The sequence below is a fragment of the Cryptomeria japonica genome, unplaced genomic scaffold (genome assembly GCF_030272615.1).
Source record: "Cryptomeria japonica unplaced genomic scaffold, Sugi_1.0 HiC_scaffold_148, whole genome shotgun sequence".
In the NCBI taxonomy this organism is placed as follows: Eukaryota; Viridiplantae; Streptophyta; class Pinopsida; order Cupressales; family Cupressaceae; genus Cryptomeria; species Cryptomeria japonica.
Genome location: NW_026728970.1, coordinates 75,001 through 92,500, shown reverse-complemented (window position 1 = coordinate 92,500; position 17,500 = coordinate 75,001). Strand labels below are relative to the sequence as shown.

The window sequence follows — 17,500 nt, the reverse complement described above, 5'->3', positions numbered from 1 at the left end:
GTGCGGCCTGCACGAAGTCGGAGCCCGGTTTGCCCCGGGTGTGCACCTCGGGTGGGCACCTTGGTGCGCATGCCTTGCCTGGGCTGCGCACCAGGGCGGGCTCAAGATGGCACCCGCGTTCCTTTTTTTTCACTATCTTTCAAAACGGAAATTTTAAAATCTCATTTTTTTTTGCCTTTTTCTGGAAATTAGTGAAGGCAGCGCATCAAAGGTGCGCACCTCGCTGCCCACCACGGTGCGCAACGCCGGTGGGCACCCGGGAGTGCTTCGAAGTGTGCTCCAAGGTGCTGCGTGCACGTTGTCGGAGCCCGGTTTGCCCCGGGTGCGCACCTCGCGTGCACCTTCGTCGGGGTGGGCACCTTGGCTGGGTTTGCCCCGGCTGCGCTCCGAAGCGGGGTTATTGGAGCGCCGCCTCTTTTTTTGTCGGAGCGTTTGGTGGGGTTTCTCGCATTGGCTCTTCCGAGGCCCGGTTGCCACCCTGGCGCGCACGAAGTCGGAAGTAGGGTTAATTGCCCGGGTGCGCACCTTTGCCAGGGTGGGCACCTTACCTGGGCTGCGCACCAGGGCGGGCTCAAGATGGCACGCGCGTTCCGTTTTTTTCACTATCTTTCAAAACGGAAATTTTAAAATCTCCTTTTTTTTTTGCCTTTTCTGGAAATTAGTGAAGGCAGCGCATCAAAGGTGCGCACCTCGCTGCCCACCTTGGTGTGCTCTGAGGTGCGCACCCGGGAGCGCTACGAAGTGTGCTCCAAGGTGCGGCGTGCACGTTGTCGGAGCCCGGTTTGCCCCGGGTGCGCACCTCGCCTGCACCTTGGCCGGGGTGGGCACCTTGGCTGGGTTTGCCCAGGGTGCGCTCCGAAGCGGGGTTACTGGAGCGCCCCCTCTTTTTTTGTCAGAGCGTTTGGTGGGGTTTCTCGCATTGGCTCTTCCCAGGCCCGGTTGTTGGGTGCGCTCCCACCCTGGCGCGCGCGAAGTTGGAAGTTGGGTTAATTGCCCGGGCGCGCACCTTCGCCAGGGTGGGCACCTTGGTGCGCACACCTTGGCTGGGCTGCGCACCAGGGCGGGCTCAAGATGGCACCAGCATTCCCTTTTTCTCACTATCTTTCAAAACGGAAATTTTAAAATCTCGTTTTTTTTTTGCCTTTTATGGAAATTAGTGAAGGCATCGCATCAAAGGTGCGCACCTCGCTGCCCACCTTGGTGTGCTCCGAGGTGCCCACCACGGTGCGCAACACCGGTGCGAACCCGGGAGCGCCCCGATGTGTGCTCCAAGGTGCGGCGTGCACGAAGTCGGACCCCGGTTTGCCCCGGGTGCGCACCTCGCGTGCACCTTGGTGCGCACACCTTGGCTGGGTTGCGCGGCCTGGTGGGCACCATGGTGCGCACCAAGGAGCGCTCCGAAGTGTGCTCCAAGGTGCGGCGTGCACGAAGTCGGAGCCCGGTTTGCCCCGGGTACGCACCTCGCGTGCACCTTCGCCGGGGTGGGCACCTCGGCTGGGTTGCGCGCCCTGGTGCGCACCAAGGAGCGCTCCGAAGTGTGCTCCAAGGTGCGGCGTGCACGAAGTCGGAGCCCGGTTTGCCCCGGGTGCGCACCTTCGCCGCGGTGCGCACCATGGCGTGCACGAAGTCGGAGCCCGGTTTGCCCCGGGTGCGCACCTCGCGTGCACCTTCGGCGGGGTTGCGCGCCCTGGTGGGCACCATGGTGCGCACCAAGGAGCGCTCCGAAGTGTGCTCCAAGGTGCGGCGTGCACGAAGTCGGAGCCCGGTTTGCCCCGGGTGCGCACCTCGCGTGCACCTTCGGTGGGGTTGCGCGCCCTGGTGGGCACCATGGTGCGCACCAAGGAGCGCTCCGAAGTGTGCTCCAAGGTGCGGCGTGCACGAAGTCGGAGCCCGGTTTGCCCCGGGTGCGCACCTCGCGTGCACCTTCGCCGCGGTGGGCACCATGGCGTGCACGAAGTCGGAGCCCGGTTTGCCCCGGGTGCGCACCTCGCGTGCACCTTCGCCGGGGTGGGCACCTCGGCTGGGTTGCGCGCCCTGGTGCGCACCAAGGAGCGCTCCGAAGTGTGCTCCAAGGTGCGGCGTGCACGAAGTCGGAGCCCGGTTTGCCCCGGGTGCGCACCTCGCGTGCACCTTCGCCAGGGTGGGCACCTCGGTGCGCACACCTTCTCAATGTTTTCTTGCCTTTTCTGGAAATTGGTGAAGGCAGCGCATCAAAGGTGCGCACCTCGGTGTGCTCCGAGGTGCGAACCCGAGAGCGCTCCGAGGTGCCCACGAAGTCGAAAGTCGGGTTAATTGCATTGTTTTCCCCGGGTGCGCTCCGAGGTGCGCAACATCGGCGCGCACCAAGGAGGGCTCCGAAGTGTGCTCCAAGGTGCGCACGATGGCGTGCACCTCTGGTGCGCACGATTCGGAGCTCGGTTTGACCGGGGTGCGCACACCTTGGCTGGGTTGCGCACCTTTTGTGCGCTCCAAGGTGCGCACGAAGTCGGAGCTCGGTTTGCCCCGGGTGCGCACCTTCGCCAGGGTGCGCACCTTGATGCGCACGCCTTGGCTGGGCTGCGCACCTTGGTGGGCGCCATGGTGCGCACCTTTCGTGCGCTCCAAGGTGCGCACGAAGTCGGAGCTCGGTTTGCCCCGGGTGCGCACCTTGGTGGGCGCCATGGTGCACTCCGAGGTGCCCAAGATTGGTGCGCACCAAGGAGCGCTCCGAAGTGCGCTCCAAGGTGCGCGCGAAGTCGAAAGTTGGGTTAATTGTCCGGTTTGCCTCGGGTGCGCACCTTGCGTGCACCTTCGCCAGGGTGGGCGCCTTGGTGCGCACACCTTGGCTGGGCTGCGCACACCTTGGCACCCGCGTTTCCTTCATTTTAAATTTTTTTTTTTTACAATCTCTCAAGTGGGAAATTCTATAATCTCAACTTTTTTTGCCTTTTCAGGAAACTTTTGAATGGAGCGCATCATTGGTGCGCTCCGAAGTGTGCTCCAAAGCTCTCTCCAGCTGCGTGCACCTGCCCCGGCCGCGCACCCGGCCCCGCCCAGCTTCGCTCACCTGTCCCGGGCGTCTGGTGCGGAACCTTAGAGTAAGAAACATCACCGTGCACCTTGGCCAACGTGCGCGACTCGACCGAGCGCGCACTGGCCGAGGTGCACACCGATTTCACCTGGGTGCGCGCGCAGCACCTCGGGCGCACCGGGGTGCGCGCACAACGCCCGGGTTGCACCGTGGCCTGTGTGCTCGGGGCGCCTCGGGTGCGCGCTCGGTGTCGCCCCCGCGCGCGCGGTAGTGCGGGCAGCGCACCCCGGCCCGGCCCGGCCCCGACGAGAACGCAAACGGGCAAAAGGTTTATTCAAATAGCATTGCGACGCCCGGCGAAAAACTAAAAAAGGGTGCAACACCGGGACTTCCCGGGAGGTCACCCATCCCAGTACTACTCCGGCCCAAGCGCGCTTAACTGCGGAGTTCTGATGGGATCCGGTGCACTAATGCTGGTATGATCGCACCCGTTATGAGCTTGTCGCAGTGTGTACTTAGCAAACCGCGACCCACGTGCGAATCCACCCCGGCCACCCACCCCCGTCGAGGTGCACACCCTCCCTCGCGAAGTGCGCCCCGTTCGCCAAGTGTGAGCCCTGCCCGGGTGCGCGCACCTTGCTAGGGCGTCGGGTGTGCACCCGGCCCGGCCTACGTGCGTGCACCTGGAGGGGGCGTCGTGTGCGTGCAGTGTCCCGTCTGCAACGCGGTGCCCACACACCACCTCGGGCGCAACGACCTGCGCTCACATGTGGGCCGAGTGCACCTTGGTGCATGTTCGGGGCGCCTCGGGTGCACGCTCGATCTTGCCCCGGTGCACCAAGGCGCTCGGTTTGCCCCGGGTGCGCACTTGGTGCAAGGTGGGCACCCAAAATAGGGATCAAGCACCAAAACACAAGTTTCGGGATGCAAAATGGGACCCAAGGACCACAAATGCGTTCCAAGACCCATGATGGGTCCACGAGAACAAAAATGTGTTCCGAGACTTAATAAACAAATATTGGGTTTTAGGAGAAGAAACATGCTCTGATGCCCAAAACGAGAATCGACCCCGAAAAGGCCACAGGCCAAAAGTGGGATGCGAGACAAAAAAAAATGGGACCCGAGGACCAAAATTGGGTTCCCAGGTCGAAGACAGGGCAACCGGACAAGAAACGACCTCTAAGGCTCGAAATGAGTCCCGACGACTAAAACTTGACAAGAAGCACCCATCAGGCACCCAACTCGACACCCATGGGATGCCGACCCACCCGGGCTTCCACCTAGCACACCTTGGCACCCACCCACCCTCGCACCCAACCTCGCACCCAACTTAGCACCTTTGAACCCACATTGGCACTCACCCTGACCCTGGCACCTTGGAACCCACATTGGCACTCACCTTGACCCTGGCACCCACCTTTGCACTCACCTTGGGACCCACCCTGGCTCCCACCTCGGCACCCACCCAGACACCCACCTTGGTTCCTTGGCACCCACCTTGGATCCTTGGCACCCACCCCGACACCCACCTTGGCACGCAACTTGGCTACTTGCCACCCACCTTGGCTCCTTGACGCCCACCCCGACAACCACCCCGTGACCTACCCTGGCTAGGGTTGGTGCACACCCACCCTGGTGCCCACCTTGGCACCCACCCTATGACCCACCTTGGCACGCACCTTAGTACCCACCCCGTTACCCACCCTAGGACCCACCCCGTGACCCACCTTGGCCAGGGTGGGTGCACCCACCCTGGTGCCCACCTTGGCACCCACCCATCCTAGCACCCAGCCTGTGACCGGGCTTGGAACCCAACCTTGCACCCGCACCCGTCTTGGCCAGTGTGGGTGCGCACCCATCCTGGCACCCACGTTGTGACACACCCTTTAACCCACGCACCCTAGCACCCACGTTGGCACCCACCTTGGAACCCAACCTAGCAACTTGGCACCCACCCCGTGACCCACCTTGGCATCCACCATAGCAGTCGCCGACTTGGCACCCACCTCGGCACCCACCTTGACACTTGTGGACCCACCTTGCCACTCACCCTAGCATCGACCCATCCTAGCACCCACCCTGGCACCTTTGCACCCTAGCACTCACCCATCCTAGCACCTAACCTGTGACCCACCTTGACACTCACCCTCGCACCCACCTTGGAACCCAACCTAGCACCCACCCACCCTGACACCAACCCTAGCACCTACCCACCCTTGCACCCACCCTGTGACCCATCTTGGCACCCACCCATCCTACCACTCAACCTATCACCCACCTTCTCACCCACCTTGGCATCCACCTTAGCACCCACCCACACTGGCACCTTGGCACCCACCTCGGGCAAGGTGGGTGCACACCCACCCTGGCACCCAATTTAGAACCCACCGAGCATGTTACCCACCTTGGCACCCACATTGCAGCCCACCCTAGTACCCACCCTATGACCCACATTGGCATCCACACCCTAGCACCCAGGCACCTCGACACCCGCCTTGACACCCACCCTAGCACTGAACCTGTGACCCACCTTGGAACTCACCCTAGAACCCACCCACCCTGTGAACCACCTTGGCATCCACCTTAGCACCCACCCACCTTGGCACCCACTCTAGCACTCACCCATCCTAACACCCAACTTGTTACCCACCTTGGCACCCGCCCTCGCGTCCACCTTGAAACCCACCCTAGCACCCACCCACGCAGGAGCCCACCTTGGCACCCAACCTAACACCCACGCATCCTGGCACCCAACTTGTGACCCACCTTGGAACCCACCCTAGTACCCACCTTTGAACCCACTATATCACCAACCCACCTTGGCACCCACCCTATGACCCTCTTTGGAATCCACCCTAGCACGCACCCACCCTGGCACCCACCATGGAGCGCACCCTAGCACCCACCCACCTCGGCACGCACCTCAACACCCACCTTGGTGTGCGCACTGCGCCAACCTCTCAAAGACCCTATGTGGTGCGCTCCAAAGTGTACACCTTTGGTGCGCTCCAAGGTGCGCACCTTTGGTGCACACCGAGGTGCACACCAAAGTGTGCACCGAGGTGAGCACCAAAGTGCACTCCAGGGTGCACACCAAGGCGTGCACCTTTGGTGCGGTCAATGCAAACGAATTCGGAAGTTGGGGTCGATGTCCTAATCGCTGCTGCAGACTACACGTATGAGAATCGGACAAATAGCTTTATATAGGGGAGGTGTTGCGTTTGATGGGTCGACTCCCCTGGTTGTGTGCACTGCACCAACTTCAAAGACCCTGTCTTGTTTAAGAAGTCAAAAGTTGGGGTGGATGTCCTAATCATTGCTGCAGTCTACGCATGTATGAGAATCAGACAAATAGCTTATATAGGGGAGGTGTTGCATTCGGTGGGTTGACTCCCCTGGTTGTGCGCACTGCGCCAACCTCAAAGACCCCGCATAGCAGAAGAAGTCGGAAGTCGGATTTTGGTGAGCACCAAGGCGTGCACCTTTGGTGCGGTCAACGCAGACGAATTCAGAAGTTGGGGTGGATGTCCTAATCGTTGTTGCAGGCTACACATGTATGAGAATCAGACAAATAGCTTATATAGGGGAGGTGTTGGGTTTGATGGGTCAACTCCCTTGGTTGTGCGCATTACGCCAACCTCAAAGACCTTGTTTTCGTTAAGAAGTCAAAAGTTGGGGTCAATGTCCTAATGGCTCCTGCAGGCTACACATGTATGAGAATCGGACAAATAGCTTATATAGGGGAGGTGTTGGGTTTGATGGGTCGACTCCCCTGGTTGTGCGCATTACGTCAACCTCAAAGACCTTGTTTTCGTTAAGAAGTCAAAAGTTGGGGTCGATGTCCTAATTGCTCCTGTAGACTACACATGTATGAGAATCAGACAAATAGCTTATATAGGGGAGGTGTTGGGTTTGATGGGTTGACTCCCCTAGTTGTTCGCATTACACCAACCTCAAAGACCTTGTTTTCGTTTAGAAGCCGAAAGTTGGGGTCGATGTCCTAATTGCTCCTGCAGGCTACGCATGTATGAGAATCAGACAAATAGCTTATATAGGGGAGGTGTTGGGTTTGATGGGTCGACTCCCCTGGTTGTGCGCATTGCGCCAACCTCAAAGACCCTGCATTGCGGATGAAGTCGAAAGTCAGAGTTTGGTGTGCTACAAGGTGTGGTCGAAGGTGCTCACCTAGGTGTGCACCTTTGGAGCACAGGAAAAGTGCCCTCCAAAAGTGCGCACCTTTGGAGTGCACAAAAGTGCCCTCCAAAAGTGCGCACCTTTGGAGCGCAGAAAAGTGCCCTCCAAAAAGTGCCCTCCAAAAGTGCGCACCTTTGGAGCGCAGAAAAGTGCCCTCCAAAAGTGCGCACCTTTGGAGCGCAGAAAAGTGCCCTCCAAAAAGTGCCCTCCAAAAGTGCGCACCTTTGGAGCGCAGAAAAGTGCCCTCCAAAAGTGCGCACCTTTGGAGCGCAGAAAAGTGCCCTCCAAAAAGTGCCCTCCAAAAGTGCGCACCTTTGGAGCGCAGAAAAGTGCCCTCCAAAAAGTGCCCTCCAAAAGTGCGCACCTTTGGAGCGCAGAAAAGTGCCCTCCAAAAAGTGCCCTCCAAAAGTGCGCACCTTTGGAGCGCAGAAAAGTGCCCTCCAAAAAGTGCCCTCCAAAAGTGCGCACCTTTGGAGCGCAGAAAAGTGCCCTCCAAAAAGTGCCCTCCAAAAGTGCGCACCTTTGGAGCGCAGAAAAGTGCCCTCCAAAAGTGCGCACCTTTGGAGCGCACAAAAGTGCCCTCCAAAAGTGCGCACTTTTGGTGCGCACCAAGGCGCTGGTTCGGTCGTTGCAGGCGAGTTCGGAAGTTGGGGTCGATGTCCTGAGCGGAGGTGCAAACTACACAGGTGTCGGAATCGGACAAATAGCTTATATAGGGGAGGTGTATGCTTCGATGGGTCGACTCCCCAGGTTGAGCGCACCGCGCCAACCTCAAAGACCCTACGGTATGGATGAAGTCGGAAGTTGGGTCCGATGACCAATTCGATTAGTAGGTATGCTCATGAGGTCGGAATTTGGGTCCGATGACCTGCCATGTGCAGGAAGGCGAATGTTGACACTGTGCGTTGCAAGGTGCACACCAAGGCGCTGGTGCGGTCTTTTTAGTCGAGTTCGGAAGTTGGGGTCGATGTCCTGATCGGAGGTGCAAGCTACACAGGTGTGGGAATCGGACAAATAGCTTATATAGGGGAGGTGTATGCTTCGTTGGGTCGACTCCCCGGGTTGAGCGCACCGCGCCAACCTCAAAGACCCTACGGTATGGATGAAGTCGGAAGTTGGGTCCGATGACCGATTCGATATGTAGGCATACTCGCGAGGTCGGAATTTGGGTCCGATGACCTGCCACGTGCAGGAAGGCGAATGTTGGCACTGTGCGTTGCAAGGTGCGCACCAAGGCGCTGGTTCGGTCGTTGGAGGCGAGTTCGGAAGTTGGGGTCGATGTCTTGATCGGAGGTGCAAACTACACAGGTGTGGGAATCGGACAAATAGCTTATATAGGGGAGGTGTATGCTTCGTTGGGTCGACTCCCCGGGTTGAGCGCACCGCGCCAACCTCAAAGACCCTACGGTATGGATGAAGTCGGAAGTTGGGTCCGATGACCGATTCGATATGTAGGCATACTCGCGAGGTCGGAATTTGGGTCCGATGACCTGCCATGTGCAGGAAGGCGAATGTTGGGACTGTGCGTCGCAAGGTGCGCACCAAGGCGCTGGTGCCGTCGTTGCAGTCGAGTTCGGAAGTTGGGGTCGATGTCCTGGTCAGAGGTGCAAACTACACAGGTGTGGGAATCGGACAAATAGCTTATATAGGGGAGGTGTATGCTTCGATGGGTCGACTCCCTGGGTTGAGCGCACCGCGCCAACCTCAAAGACCCTACAGTATGGATGAAGTCGGAAGTTGGGTCCGATGACCGATTCGATACGTAGGCATATTGGCGAGGTCTGAATTTGTGTCCGATGACCTGCCATGCGCAGGAAGGCGGAATTTGGGTCCGATGACCGAGTTGATGGCGTGCCATGCGCAGAAAGGCGGAATTTGGGTCCGATGACCGAGTTGATGTTGATGGCCCGCCATGCACAGGAAGGCGGAATTTGGGTCCGATGACCGATTTGAAGGCGTGCCATACGCAAAAAGGCGGAGTTTGGGTCCGATGACCGAGTTGATATTGATGGCCCGCCATGCGCAGGAAGGCGGAATTTGGGTCCGATGACCTGACATACGCATGGAGTCCGACTCGGGGGCCGATGTTCGATTCGATGACTTGCATTGTGGGTAAAGTCGGAAGTTGTGGTCTTTGACCCGATTCGATGACCAGACTTCGGCTGCTTGAGAATCGGACAAATAACTTATATAGGGGAGGTAGTGTTCTCGAGCATCCTCCCCCCGTGCCCGTTTATGTCGATTGATGCTGGTGCTCGACTGGTTGGAGCGCTCGGATGCAAAAATCTTGCACCAGGATTTATCGATTGTGATGGACACGGCAAGTCTCCTGATTGCTATGCAGGAGCTCATCGTGAATCTCTATGCGGCCTTGGTATGGACTCGACCTGCGGAATGGTTCGGCAATGGTAGTCGCTCCAACACGTCCTTGCAATGGCCACAGAGGTGATTCGACTAGAGCTCCAGTCTAGCTTTTGGGTTGCTTGGCGGACTGGTATAGCCGCGATCGAGTTCCGGCCATGAACGTTTTAGATAGCTCTTGGGCTTTCTGGGACGGAAGTCGGAAGTTTGGGCTGTTGTCCGATTTGATGACCATTCTTCGGATGTGTGAGAATCGGACAAATAACTTATATAGGGGACTGTGTTGTCTCACGCAGCCCCCTCCGTGCCCCTCTATCTCGACCGATGTTGGTGCTTGAAAGGGTTGGGATCGCTCGGATTTATAAACGTGCACCACCATTTGTCGAGTGTGAGGGACGCGGCAGGTCTCCTAAATGCTATGCGAGCGCTCTCTGAGAATCTCTATCCGGCCTCGACACAGACTAGTCTTGCTGAATGGTTTGGCACTGGTAGTCGATCCAACACGTCGTTGTTGTGGCCGCCTAGGCGATTCGATTCGAGCCCCCGTCTAGCTTTTGGGTTGCTTGGCGGATTTTGCCCTATCCGCAAGTGAGCTCGGTCCCTAAACGTTCGAGAAACCCGATTGCTATGCGCCGACTCTCTTTCTTGCGAGCCTCCATCTAGCTTTTGGGTCTCTACGGAACGGAAGTCGGAATCTGGGACCGTTGTTTGATTCGACGAGGCAGACTACGGTTGTGCGAGAATCGGACAAATAACTTATATAGGGGAGGTGTTGACTGGAGCATTCTCCCCCGTGCCCCTCTAACTCGACCAATGCTGGCGCTCGAACGGTGGTAGCGCTCGGATTTTCATTGAGCGCCAGCATTGGTCGATTTAGAGGGGCATGCGAGATTCCCGAATGCTATGCGAGGGCTCTAACGGAAATGTCTATTGGTTTCGGTATGGATGCAATTGCGAGTGGTTCGGCAAAGGTAGTCGTTCCGATGCGTCCATGTCGTGGCCAAATCGATAATTCGATTTGAGCCCTCGTATAGCATTTGGGTCTCTCGATGTGATTCCGCATTCCAGTCCCTTTGGGCACTGCTTGAGCCGCATCCCAGGGGGTTCCCTTCCCAATAATCTGCCTCGCAACCCGATTGCTATGCGGTGAGGCTCCTCGGCCGCCTCGGAACTATCTGTGTATCAGACGCATCGCGGGATAAGGGGTTGGCAACGGTAGTCGCCCCAAGCGCGTCCGATGCTTGGACCATTCCGAGGCGGCCCTGAAGCCTCTTCCGTCTAGCCGTTGGGTCCTTCTCGCCGCATCCCTCGCCTCGCACCCCGATTGCTATGCGGTGAGGCTCCTCGGCCGCCTCGGAACTATCTGTGTATCGGACGCGTCGCGGGATAAGGGGTTGTCACTGGTAGTCGCCCCAAGCGCGTCCGATGCTTGGACCATTCCGAGGCGGCCCTGAAGCCTCTTCCGTCTAGCCGTTGGGTCCTTCTCGCCGCATCCCTCGCCTCGCACCCCGATTGCTATGCGGTGAGGCTCCTCGGCCGCCTCGGAACTATCTGTGTATCGGACGCGTCGCGGGATAAGGGGTTGTCATTGGTAGTCGCCCCAAGCGCGTCCGATGCTTGGACCATTCCGAGGCGGCCCTGAAGCCTCTTCCGTCTAGCCGTTGGGTCCTTCTCGCCGCATCCCTCGCCTCGCACCCCGATTGCTATGCGGTGAGGCTCCTCGGCCGCCTTGGAACTATCTGTGTATCGGACGCGTCGCGGGATAAGGGGTTGTCACTGGTAGTCGCCCCAAGCGCGTCCGATGCTTAGACCATTCCGAGGCGGACCCGAAGCCTCTTCCGTCTAGCCGTTGGGTCCTTCTCGCCGCATCCTTCGCCTCGCACCCCGATTGCTATGCGGTGAGGCTCCTCGGCCGCCTCGGAACTATCTGTGTATCGGACGCGTCGCGGGATAAGGGGTTGTCACTGGTAGTCGCCCCAAGCGCGTCCGATGCTTGGACCATTCCGAGGCGGACCCGAAGCCTCTTCCGTCTAGCCGTTGGGTCCTTCTCGCCGCATCCCTCGCCTCGCACCCCGATTGCTATGCGGTGAGGCTCCTCGGCCGCCTTGGAACTATCTGTGTATCGGACGCGTCGCGGGATAAGGGGTTGTCACTGGTAGTCGCCCCAAGCGCGTCCGATGCTTGGACCATTCCGAGGCGGACCCGAAGCCTCTTCCGTCTAGCCGTTGGGTCCTTCTCGCCGCATCCCTCGCCTCGCACCTCGATTGCTATGCGGTGAGGCTCCTCGGCCGCCTTGGAACTATCTGTGTATCGGACGCGTCGCGGGATAAGGGGTTGTCACTGGTAGTCGCCCCAAGCGCGTCCGATGCTTGGACCATTCCGAGGCGGACCCGAAGCCTCTTCCGTCTAGCCGTTGGGTCCTTCTCGCCGCATCCCTCGCCTCGCACCCCGATTGCTATGCGGTGAGGCTCCTCGGCCGCCTTGGAACTATCTGTGTATCGGACGCGTCGCGGGATAAGGGGTTGTCACTGGTAGTCGCCCCAAGCGCGTCCGATGCTTGGACCATTCCGAGGCGGCCCCGAAGCCTCTTCCGTGTAGCCGTTGGGTCCTTCTCGCCGCATCCCTCGCCTCGCACCCCGATTGCTATGCGGTGAGGCTCCTCGGCCGCCTTGGAACTATCTGTGTATCGGACGCGTCGCGGGATAAGGGGTTGTCACTGGTAGTCGCCCCAAGCGCGTCCGATGCTTGGACCATTCCGAGGCGGCCCCGAAGCCTCTTCCGTGTAGCCGTTGGGTCCTTCTCGCCGCATCCCTCGCCTCGCACCCCGATTGCTATGCGGTGAGGCTCCTCGGCCGCCTTGGAACTATCTGTGTATCGGACGCGTCGCGGGATAAGGGGTTGTCACTGGTAGTCGCCCCAAGCGCGTCCGATGCTTGGACCATTCCGAGGCGGACCTGAAGCCTCTTCCCTCTAGCCGTTGGGGCTTTCTCGCCGCATCCCTCGCCTCGCACCCTGATTGCTATGCTGTGAGGCTCCTCGGCCGCCTTGGAACTATCTGTGTATCGGACGCATCGCGGGATAAGGGGTTGGCAGTGGTAGTCGCCCCAAGCGCATCCGATGCTTGGACCATTCCGAGGCGGCCCTGCAGCCTCTTCCGTCTAGCCGTTGGGGCCATCTCGCCGCATCCCCCACCTCGCACCACGATTGCTATGCGGTGAGGCTCCTTGGCCGCCTCGGAACTATCTGTGTATCGGACGCATCGCGGGATAAGGGGTTGTCACTGGTAGTCGCCCCAAGCGCGTCCGATGCTTGGACTATTCCGAGGCGGCCCTGCAGCCTCTTCCGTCTAGCCGTTGGGGCCATCTCGCTGCATCCCCCACCTCCTCGGCCGCCTCGGAACTATCTGTGTATCGGACGCATCGCGGGATAAGGGGTTGGCAGTGGTAGTCGCCCCAAGCGCGTCCGATGCTTGGACTATTCCGAGGCAGCCCTGCAGCCTCTTCCGTCTAGCCTTTGGGGCCATCTCGCCGCATCCCTCGCCTCGCACCCCGATTGCTATGCGGTGAGGCTCCTCGGCCGCCTGGGAACTATCTTCGTATCGGACGCATCGCGGGATAAGGGGTTGTCACTGGTAGTCGCCCCAAGCGCGTCCGATGCTTGGACTATTCCGAGGCGGCCCTGTGGCCTCTTCCGTCTAGCCGTTGGGGCCATCTCGCCGCATCCCCCACCTCGCACCCCGATTGCTATGCGGTGAGGCTCTTCGGCCGCCTTGGAACTATCTTCGTATCGGACGCATTGCGGGATAAGGGGTTGTCACTGGTAGTGGCCCCAAGCGCGTCCGATGCTTGGACTATTCCGAGGCGGCCCTGCAGCCTCTTCCGTCTAGCCGTTGGGGCCATCTCGCCGCATCCCCCACCTCGCACCCCGATTGCTATGCGGTGAGGCTCCTCGGCCGCCTCGGAACTATCTGTGTATCGGACGCGTCGCGGGATAAGGGGTTGTCACTGGTAGTCGCCCCAAGCGCGTCCGATGCTTGGACCATTCCGAGGCGGCCCTGAAGCCTCTTCCGTCTAGCCGTTGGGTCCTTCTCGCCGCATCCCTCGCCTCGCACCCCGATTGCTATGCGGTGAGGCTCCTCGGCCGCCTCGGAACTATCTGTGTATCGGACGCGTCGCGGGATAAGGGGTTGTCATTGGTAGTCGCCCCAAGCGCGTCCGATGCTTGGACCATTCCGAGGCGGCCCTGAAGCCTCTTCCGTCTAGCCGTTGGGTCCTTCTCGCCGCATCCCTCGCCTCGCACCCCGATTGCTATGCGGTGAGGCTCCTCGGCCGCCTCGGAACTATCTGTGTATCGGACGCGTCGCGGGATAAGGGGTTGTCACTGGTAGTCGCCCCAAGCGCGTCCGATGCTTGGACCATTCCGAGGCGGCCCTGAAGCCTCTTCCGTCTAGCCGTTGGGTCCTTCTCGCCGCATCCCTCGCCTCGCACCCCGATTGCTATGCGGTGAGGCTCCTCGGCCGCCTCGGAACTATCTGTGTATCGGACGCGTCGCGGGATAAGGGGTTGTCACTGGTAGTCGCCCCAAGCGCGTTCGATGCTTGGACCATTCCGAGGCGGCCCTGAAGCCTCTTCCGTCTAGCCGTTGGGTCCTTCTCGCCGCATCCCTCGCCTCGCACCCCGATTGCTATGCGGTGAGGCTCCTCGGCCGCCTTGGAACTATCTGTGTATCGGACGCGTCGCGGGATAAGGGGTTGTCACTGGTAGTCGCCCCAAGCGCGTCCGATGCTTGGACCATTCCGAGGCGGACCCGAAGCCTCTTCCGTCTAGCCGTTGGGTCCTTCTCGCCGCATCCTTCGCCTCGCACCCCGATTGCTATGCGGTGAGGCTCCTCGGCCGCCTCGGAACTATCTGTGTATCGGACGCGTCGCGGGATAAGGGGTTGTCACTGGTAGTCGCCCCAAGCGCGTCCGATGCTTGGACCATTCCGAGGCGGACCCGAAGCCTCTTCCGTCTAGCCGTTGGGTCCTTCTTGCCGCATCCCTCGCCTCGCACCCCGATTGCTATGCGGTGAGGCTCCTCGGCCGCCTTGGAACTATCTGTGTATCGGACGCGTCGCGGGATAAGGGGTTGTCACTGGTAGTCGCCCCAAGCGCGTCCGATGCTTGGACCATTCCGAGGCGGACCCGAAGCCTCTTCCGTCTAGCCGTTGGGTCCTTCTCGCCGCATCCCTCGCCTCGCACCCCGATTGCTATGCGGTGAGGCTCCTCGGCCGCCTTGGAACTATCTGTGTATCGGACGCGTCGCGGGATAAGGGGTTGTCACTGGTAGTCGCCCCAAGCGCGTCCGATGCTTGGACCATTCCGAGGCGGACCCGAAGCCTCTTCCGTCTAGCCGTTGGGTCCTTCTCGCCGCATCCCTCGCCTCGCACCCCGATTGCTATGCGGTGAGGCTCCTCGGCCGCCTTGGAACTATCTGTGTATCGGACGCGTCGCGGGATAAGGGGTTGTCACTGGTAGTCGCCCCAAGCGCGTCCGATGCTTGGACCATTCCGAGGCGGCCCCGAAGCCTCTTCCGTGTAGCCGTTGGGTCCTTCTCGCCGCATCCCTCGCCTCGCACCCCGATTGCTATGCGGTGAGGCTCCTCGGCCGCCTTGGAACTATCTGTGTATCGGACGCGTCGCGGGATAAGGGGTTGTCACTGGTAGTCGCCCCAAGCGCGTCCGATGCTTGGACCATTCCGAGGCGGCCCCGAAGCCTCTTCCGTGTAGCCGTTGGGTCCTTCTCGCCGCATCCCTCGCCTCGCACCCCGATTGCTATGCGGTGAGGCTCCTCGGCCGCCTTGGAACTATCTGTGTATCGGACGCGTCGCGGGATAAGGGGTTGTCACTGGTAGTCGCCCCAAGCGCGTCCGATGCTTGGACCATTCCGAGGCGGACCTGAAGCCTCTTCCCTCTAGCCGTTGGGGCTTTCTCGCCGCATCCCTCGCCTCGCACCCTGATTGCTATGCTGTGAGGCTCCTCGGCCGCCTTGGAACTATCTGTGTATCGGACGCATCGCGGGATAAGGGGTTGGCAGTGGTAGTCGCCCCAAGCGCATCCGATGCTTGGACCATTCCGAGGCGGCCCTGCAGCCTCTTCCGTCTAGCCGTTGGGGCCATCTCGCCGCATCCCCCACCTCGCACCACGATTGCTATGCGGTGAGGCTCCTTGGCCGCCTCGGAACTATCTGTGTATCGGACGCATCGCGGGATAAGGGGTTGTCACTGGTAGTCGCCCCAAGCGCGTCCGATGCTTGGACTATTCCGAGGCGGCCCTGCAGCCTCTTCCGTCTAGCCGTTGGGGCCATCTCGCTGCATCCCCCACCTCCTCGGCCGCCTCGGAACTATCTGTGTATCGGACGCATCGCGGGATAAGGGGTTGGCAGTGGTAGTCGCCCCAAGCGCGTCCGATGCTTGGACTATTCCGAGGCAGCCCTGCAGCCTCTTCCGTCTAGCCTTTGGGGCCATCTCGCCGCATCCCTCGCCTCGCACCCCGATTGCTATGCGGTGAGGCTCCTCGGCCGCCTGGGAACTATCTTCGTATCGGACGCATCGCGGGATAAGGGGTTGTCACTGGTAGTCGCCCCAAGCGCGTCCGATGCTTGGACTATTCCGAGGCGGCCCTGTGGCCTCTTCCGTCTAGCCGTTGGGGCCATCTCGCCGCATCCCCCACCTCGCACCCCGATTGCTATGCGGTGAGGCTCTTCGGCCGCCTTGGAACTATCTTCGTATCGGACGCATTGCGGGATAAGGGGTTGTCACTGGTAGTGGCCCCAAGCGCGTCCGATGCTTGGACTATTCCGAGGCGGCCCTGCAGCCTCTTCCGTCTAGCCGTTGGGGCCATCTCGCCGCATCCCCCACCTCGCACCCCGATTGCTATGCGGTGAGGCTCCTCGGCCGCCTTGGAACTATCTTCGTATCGGACGCATCGCGGGATAAGGGGTTGTCACTGGTAGTCGCCCCAAGCGCGTCCGATGCTTGGACTATTCCGACGCGGCCCTGTGGCCTCTTCCGTCTAGCCGTTGGGGCCATCTCGCCGCATCCCCCACCTCGCACCCCGATTGCTATGCGGTGAGGCTCCTCGGCCGCCTTGGAACCATCTTCGTATCGGACGCATCGCGGGATAGGGGGCTGTCACTGGTAGTCGCCCCAAGCGTGTCCGATGCTTGGACCATTCCTAGGCGGCCCTGAAGCCTCTTCCGTCTAGCCGTTGGGGCCTTCCCGCCCCATCCCTCGCCTCGCACCCCCGATTGCTATGCGGTGAGGCTCCTCGGCCGCCTTGGAACCATCTGTGTATCGGACGCATCGCGGGATAAGGGGTTGGCACTGGCAGTCGCCCCAAGCGCGTCCGATGCTTGGACCATTCCGAGGTGGCCCTGAAGCCTCTTCCGTCTAGCCGTTGGGGCCTTCCCGCCCCATCCCTCGCCTCGCACCCCGATTGATATGCGGTGAGGCTCCTCGGCCGCCTTGGAACTATCTGTGTATCGGACGCATCGCGGGATAAGGGGTTGGCACTGGTAGTCGTCCCAATCGCATCCGATGCTTGGACCATTCCGAGGCGGCCCTGCAGCCTCTTCCGTTTAGCCGTCGGGGCCTTCCCGCCGCATCCCTCGCCTCGCATCCCGATTCCTATGCGGTGAGTCTTCTCGGCCGCCGCGGAACTATACCTGTTATTGCTACTGCATCCTTCGGCTGGTAACCTCCTCTGCCGCCTTGGAACGTTCTCTTTGTCGGACGCGTCGCGGGATAAGGGGTTGGCACTGGTAGTCGCCCCAAGCGCGCCCGATGCATAGACCGCTCCGAGTCGACCTTGCTTTCAGCCTCTCACATGCATAGACCTCTCTGAGTCGACCCTGCAGCCTCTCACGTTTAGCCTTTGGAATCTCGCCTCACAACATGA

The 17,500-nt window shown here is 60.4% G+C and overlaps 1 non-coding gene across 1 annotated transcript; it reads right to left on the bottom strand.

Moving 5' to 3' along the window:
• Nucleotides 1–3,381: 3,381 nt before the first annotated feature.
• Nucleotides 3,382–3,500, bottom strand: LOC131866488 (5S ribosomal RNA). The gene has a single exon (XR_009365094.1). It is a non-coding gene; the product is annotated as a 5S ribosomal RNA (ribosomal RNA).
• Nucleotides 3,501–17,500: the final 14,000 nt, after the last annotated feature.